The sequence below is a fragment of the Arachis ipaensis genome, chromosome B04 (genome assembly GCF_000816755.2).
Source record: "Arachis ipaensis cultivar K30076 chromosome B04, Araip1.1, whole genome shotgun sequence".
Lineage (NCBI taxonomy): Eukaryota > Viridiplantae > Streptophyta > Magnoliopsida > Fabales > Fabaceae > Arachis > Arachis ipaensis.
Window position 1 is genome coordinate 104,265,838 of NC_029788.2, and position 7,874 is coordinate 104,273,711.

Consider the following 7,874-nt stretch of genomic DNA (forward strand, 5'->3'; position numbering starts at 1 on the left):
CGTAATGTTATTTTTTTATATATAAATATTATAATAAACAAGTATTTATTATAATCAAAACATAAAATATATACAATTTTTTTTAACACGATAGACTTAGCTTTTAAATATGTTTGTCTTATACTAAAGGTGGACTTTTGAATTAATATCAAGCTGTTGCCTCTGGAATGATGTTGAAATGATGCTTTTTGAATGAGGCCTATGGATACCTGTGCTCACGATCATCCAATGTTGGAGAAAAAGAAAAAAGCAGCGAAGAATCCTTGTTCAAGATAATACCTGATTATCGATACAAGGAAACAATAATTAATAAAATAAAAATAAGATAATATATATATATGTCACACTAATTTTGTCAGGATAATTAGAGTCGGATATTGTTGTAGAATATATATTAAATATTGAATAAATTATCATTTGTACTCATAAAAAATTCGAATGTTAATAAATATATCTATCAATTAAAAAATTAAAATTCTACTCATAAAAAATAGGCTCGATAAAAATATTCAAATTCTAATTTTTTGTTAAATTTTTAATCAAATTTTTAATTTATCCTCTCTTCATTTTTTACCTCAAGTTTCAAAAACAAAAAATTTCTATCCACCCACATTGCGGCTCAATTTTTTTGATATAGAAGGTTTGTGCGTGTCTTCCCCGAATATGGAGTCATGGAGTTCCAGACCAATCTGTGGGTCAGCCTTTTTGATAGTGTCAGGTCCAAGAACTCGGACCATGCGACTTGTTTGAGTTTCAGATTTGGCTCAACAAATCGGTAGGTCCGATTTGGAGACGATGAAATTTTGGATTTTCGGAAGGTGGTAATCGTACCCTTCGAGTTGTTAGTAGTGGGTATTTTTTTATTAATTGGATTATGAAATTGGAGGGTGCGATTTTAGTATTTTATAATTTTTTTGGATGAACTAAACCTAATCGCAGGGTCCGAGTTGTTTGTGACTTTAAATAAAAGTATGCGAATGCTGGATCAGAGCAAATCGCATCTTCTTCTCCTTCTTCTTTCTTCTGGTTTCTTGTTTCTCTATTTCTTACTTGCTTGGCATGATAGCTAAAAATCTGGTACTCAAGTTTATGATCTTGTTTATGTGATTGAGAGAAATGAGTGACAGAGTTTTATTGAAGGTGTATTATTTTGAGCAGATTTTGTTACAAACATCTGAAGGAGTAACATTTGTTTGTGAAAATTCGTTAGATGTTATGATTCCTTTCACAATCTCATTTGAAGAGTTCAAAGGTGTGATCTGTGAAAATATTCATTCCGACAGGGCAAGAAGAATATCCTGTATTCTATATAGATATCTTATACAAGTGTTTGGTGGATTCGTCCAGTTTCAAACTAAATATGTAACGGACGAAGCAAGCATGCAAGAGATGTTTTCAATGTATATTGAAAATCGAAGTCAACTCCCGTTCATCGAGTTGTATGTTGAGTTTGAGCAATCTGAGGCCGACCGGAATATTCTACGGGAAGATTACAATAGTGACAGTGAAGAAGAGTTTGAAAGCAACTACGAAGTTGTTGGTCCAGATGGAGATGAAGATCAAGGTGACGGACCTATGGCTCCGGATGTGTTAGATGTGGCAAATGCACTGGCAAACGAAGTGTCGTTTGAAGAGCCATCATTCATGCGAGTTTTGGATTTGGAAGCCATGCATGTTCCAGAGTTTCCGAATTATATCAGTGCAGGTACGTAATTCTCTGTATTTATAAAAAGGATTAGAATTTTTTAATAATTTATCTTGATAGTTGGACCAACTATCTAAGTGAAGTGTGAAAATGTACTCGATTAGTATTTATTTTTGTCTACCTGTTTGTGTATTTATGTTTAAGATAGTAAATTTTTTAGGGAGTTATTGAATTAGTTGAATATAAATTAGAATTTATTGGTAATATATAAATAGTTTGGATTTATATCATAATTGATGCAGTAAAAATTGATTTACCTTTATTTTCGACGATTAAATATTTGTGTATTAAATTTTTTGGTATGGCTGTCCTGGTGGCAGAAATTCCTTTTGTCGCAGATGGTGAATTTGCCGTTGGGATGGAATTCACTTTCAGAGAAGCTGTTATTAAGGCGATAAAAGAGTATACCATACGAAAAAGCGTAGACTACCGGGTGTATGAGTCTGAGCCGTTGACATTTTATGTGAAGTGTACACAGTATGGGTCAGGGTGTGATTGGCTTATCCGGGTTAGCATGATCAGCGAAAAGTATTGTTGGGTTATAAGGAGGTATAATGGCAGTCACACATGTACCAGAGCCACAATTTCTTAGGATCATTCGAAGCTGGATTCGACCACAATTGCAGAAGCAATAAAGCCGTTGGTTGAGGCTAACCTCGCCTTAAAGGTAAAATCGGTTATAGTAGAGGTGCAATCAAAGTTCAACTACACCGTTAGTTATCGAAAAGCATGGTTGGCTAAGCAAAAGGCAGTAGAAAAAATATTTAGAGGTTGGGAAGCATCGTACGAAGCCTTGCCTATATGGTTTGAGGCCATGTGTCATAAGAAGCCATCAGCTGTTGTTCATTTTGAGACTATGCCTGCATATCAAGGCGATGATTTGGTGACTGATATTCGGGTATTGCATCGTGTCTTTTGGAGTTATTACCCCTGCATTAGAGCATTCAGACATTGTAAGCCAGTTGTCCAGGTGGATGGGACTCACTTGTACGGAAAATACAAGGGTTGTCTACTAGTGGCAGTTTCACAGGATGGCAATAACAATATCGTCCCAATTGCGTTTGCTATTGTGGAGGGAGAGACTTTTGATGCGTGACACTTTTTCCTTAGTAACCTTCGTCAGCATGTTGTCACTCGAGATGGTGTGAGACTGATATCCGACCGTCATGAATCCATAAATGCAGCTGCGGAAAGGAGTAACGGGGCTTGGTCACCTCCTAGAGCTTTTCATATGTTTTGCATCAGGCATATAGAGTCTAATTTTCTGAGAAAATTCAAGGCGCCGTAATTGCAGAAACTGGTCGTCAATATAGATAACGCTCAGTAAAGCTAATTAATTTAGTAACAGAGTTACCTTCAGTAAGTGTGTAGACCTATTTTTTCATTTGTTTCTTTTTATCCTGCAGGATATTCGAGGACGGTGCGGGAGTACGAAGTGCGTTACCAGCGGTTACGAGAATGGGGCGAGGCCTACACTAACTGGTTAAACCGAATCTCTCGCGAACAGTACGCGTTGGCTTTCGATGGTGGATATCGATGGGGTCATATGACGACGAATCTAGTGGAATGCATCAATTCATCAGCAACATAATGTGGCACTTCACATACCTCTGTATACTTATTTCATCAGTCAACTGAAAATTTTCTTTTGGATTCCGCAGCCACCTCAGTTTTATGCAGAATCCTCTACAGTCTGACTTACGCGACGCAACTCCAAATTGATGCAAATACTCCGCCTCCAAGGCTTCGAAGTTACTCATTGTCATCCCTGTGACTGGAAGACCATCCGTCAGAAGACCAAGAATTAGAGCCACATCTTCAAGAGTCACGGCACATTCACCAATAGGAAGGTGAAACGTATGTGTATCTGGGTGCCATTCGATTAGAGCATTCAACAGTGCTTTCTAACATTGTACTACACCAATCTGAGATGCAGGATAAAATCCAGTAACTCGTAAATGCTCCTCCACCCTATCGTTGTACCAATCCGGAGGAACTGGATAGTCACATGTCAACATTCTTAATTTCTACAAAAAACATAACAAATTATTAGTCAACTCATTCATTAACTATTACTAACATACCATTAAAAGGCAAGAATTTTTTAACTACCGCAACTCATTAACAAAATTTGCACAACTAACTCAACAACACATATTACTTAAAACAACACAACTGTCATAAATTATTTGACTAAATCCAACTAAAACAAATAATTATAACTTCTAAAATGAAATGAATTATTAATCCTTAAAATTTTTCAAAACTAACTATTAATAACATTAACTAACACATACATTCCTAATCAATTCTCAAGAATGTTACAATATTAGAGATGCTGTTTATTTATTTGCGGTAGAAAATTTTTTTCTAATATATAACATTATAATTTGTAATATTAATTATCTATTAACTATTACTTAAGTAAAATTAAACACATATTTCTAAATTTTAAAAAATACTAATAATCATTCTCATTATCTTCCTAAATTCATTTTCTAATAACAATAATAATTAACTTCCTAACAATGATAATTAATAATATGAAGCTCAGGGCGATCAACATCTTTAATTTTATGTTTCTTTGACATTTTCTTTTTTTTTTTCCACCATGCACACCCACTAGCAGCAGAGGAATGAAGAAGAAGAATGGAGTTTTGAGGTTGAGAGTGAATGCTGAAAGTGATAACTCGGATGGTGAGAGTCCTTATTGCATGGTCAATGTTGGTATTCAGGGCACCGTTTGGGGAGTGAGCTTTGCGTAACGCATGTCCAGCTTGCCACAAAACGGACCGTCCGTTTTAGTAGCTACTTCTCAGACCGTCCGTGTTGCAACTTGGATGTCGCACGGTCCGATTTCCTTCAGCACCTGACACCACACTAATGTGCAGCCCCCTCCTTCCCATAACTGGGTGCAACACCAGCCAGGCTTCCATATACAAATTAAAAATTGCCCACATTGCACCTTAACCAATAAAACAATTTGCCCCAACAAATTCCATTACATCAAAACTGGGGCATGTTTGATTTCAGTTTGCAAAATTTAAGTTTGGAGGATTATATTAAACACTTCTAAAATAAATTAAAGCTTACATTGTACCCTCCACACACATTACTGTATCCATTTCTCAATCATTGCATTAACATCACAACAAAAATTAATTCCATAGTGATGGCGGGAAAATCAATTCGCTCAACTTTCGGTAAGTATACCGAGTCGCATCAAGTAGTAAAACTCACAAGAGTGAGGTCGATCCCATAGAGATTGATAGATCAAGCAACTTTAGTGAGATGATATGTCTAGTCAAGCGAATATTGAAGAGAGTTTGGTGAAATTTAATTTACCGAATGTAAATAGCAAGAAATTTAAAGTGCTGAAAGTGTAAATTGCTAAATGTAAATTGCTTGAAACATAAATGGCAAGAAACTTAAAGGATTGAAAATTAAAGAGCAAGAAAGTAAAGGCAAGAATATAAATAACAATGAATGTAAATTGCATGAAATGTAAAGGGGTTTTGGGAGCTGAGAATTAAAGGAAGCAATAAATTTAAAGAAATTAAAGTGAAGAACAATAATTAAAGAGTCTCATTAGGGATTGGAGATATCATAATCCATCATGAATCAATGGGTCTCAACTTCATTCTCAATCATATGAAGTAGATCTATGACGGATTGTAATTGATTGGGTCCCAATTTCTTGGCAACCCAATCTCTCTAATCACAATCAATCTTGCCAATTCCTTTATCTAATTGTCATAAGAAGAGTTTGAGCACATTCTCTTATCTATAAGCCACACAAATTCTCAAGATCTCAATTCCTCCCAAATGGTGTTGATCAAGAGAATTGTGAGGGATAGAGCTTCAATTCTAATCTCTATGATTCCCCTTCTGAAGCTCACATAGAGATTCAATTGATTCAAACCCCCTTCCGGAGTGAGTGAATCACAATAAACATAGAAGATACCACTTAGCTACAACAAGCAGATTAAGGAGAAGAAGAATTTTATTCAATCATGTGAATTACAATAGAGCTCCTCCCCCTAATGATTGGGGTTTAGTTCGTCATCGCTCTAAGAACAATTGAAGGGAATTGAAATTGCATGAAAGTAAATCAAACTCAATATAAATTCAAACATAAAATTGCAGAAAGGAAGAAGTGTAAGAAATTGAAATGGCATAAAAATAAACTAAATTCAATACAAACGAAAATGTAAAAGTGTAGAAAAGAAAAATGTATCTAAACTATGCTACGCTCTCTGGAATCTCTAATCCTCTAGAATACAAGAGAGCTCTGGAGTCTCTAATCCTCCAGCCTTCGAGAGCTTATTTTCAACTTCAAAACTCTTCATATATAAACTCTTCTTCTCATCTTCAAAATGGGTCTTGCAAGTACTTGGAAGTGGGATTTTTGGCCTTTGTTGAAGTAAGCTTGGAGTGACTTTTTGTGACGTTGACATTGGCGTTAGCTTACTAACGTTTATACACTTGCATGGGTGCCATTGAGATTGAGGTTAGCATTGGCATTGGCACCACTGTTAGTGTACTAACGGTGGCACTAACGTTGCCTTTAAATCTATTTTTGGGCGTTGGCACTGGCGTTGGGCACCAACGTTCTTCCAATCACGCGTACGCGTCGCCTATGCGTACGCGTTGCCGCCGATTTTTCCAATGCATTCCTCTTGAAATTATCGAAGATGTTGGTGTGCAACATTTGTGGCAACGTTGGCACACCAACGTTGGCACTCTTTTTGCTTGCAACGTTGGTGAGCCAACTTTGGGCCACCAACGTTGCTTGTTAAGCCTTGGCTCGTTGGTGAGCAAAGTTGGTGAGCCAACTTTGGCCACCAACGTTGCACCTCCCTTGTAGCAACGTTGTTAGCAACGTTGGTGAGCCAAGTTTGGGCCACCAACATTGCTTTTCATGCTTGGAACGTTAGTGAGCAATGTTGGTGAGCCAACTTTGGCCACCAACGTTGCCTCATCTGCTTCTTCTTTGTCCTTCTCTTGCTTCTTCTTACCTATCATCAACCAAACAAAATGCATCAAAGTATTTCCATAATCACAAGATAATGCATCATTCATTGCATCAAGTAAATCTTGCATAAATATCCTGAAAATGCACATAATTAACAATGTTTGATTGAGTCAAGACATGCCTACATTTCTCATCCAAATGCTTGTTTATTGCTTAAGAAATGCATGAAAACTAAGTAAAAACTAATGAAAAAGGCTTGTGAAACTAGCCTAAGATGCCTAGGCATCACATAGGCCAAAATAGTTAACCAAAAATAAATTTAAAAAAAATTTCTAACTTTGCTTAGATTACATGTTTCAAAATGGTAAGATTTAATTCCTCATCACTCAAAAAATCCTCAGCAGAATCCTTAGCCATTACCATCTTCATCTTCTTCTCCTCAAATTTCACCTTCATGTAAGAACATACAATCCTAACACCATCACGAACTTCACCCCCCTCATCTGCACCTTCTCCTTGTTCATCATCAGCACCATCTCTTCTCCAAGCGAGTCTTTCCCGATCTTCCTTATCACTGCGGCCCGCCCTCCTAGCCTCACATGCGCCACATACACATTTGACGGGGCCCACAGGGGCCCAAAAGAACTCCGACGGGTCCCACTGGAGCATCTTCCACTCGGAGTATATGTCAGGATGCATCTGAAACTCATGGACTCGAACTGTCGGAAGGAACTCCTATTGTAGAATGCCAAAGCAGCAAACCAATGGCGGATCCTTGTAGGGGAAGTCAATTTTGTCGTCATATTCATATTTCGAGTCTGAATCTGGTTCTACGTTTTAGGGTTCCATAGTGTCATTTTTGGACTTGGTTGCTGTTGGTTTAGTTTTGGATTTCTTCATCTTCCTGTCGCATCGTTTTAGTGTTTCAATTACGGCGCCGTGTGTGTTGTCGGTAGCGGTGGCAGAGGTTGAGAATTTAGAATGGGTTGGAGGTTTTTATTTTGATGAGTTTGGAGAATGCTGAGATCAGAGAAGGGTAATTTGGAAATTTTATTAAAGAAGTCAACAAAAAATTAGGGGTTGGATACTTTGTCACACGGAATCTATCTTTTATGGATATAACTTAAATTTTCTTAGTTGATAGATACATTTGTCAGCGTTCACATCTTTTATGGATACAAATGGTAATTTATT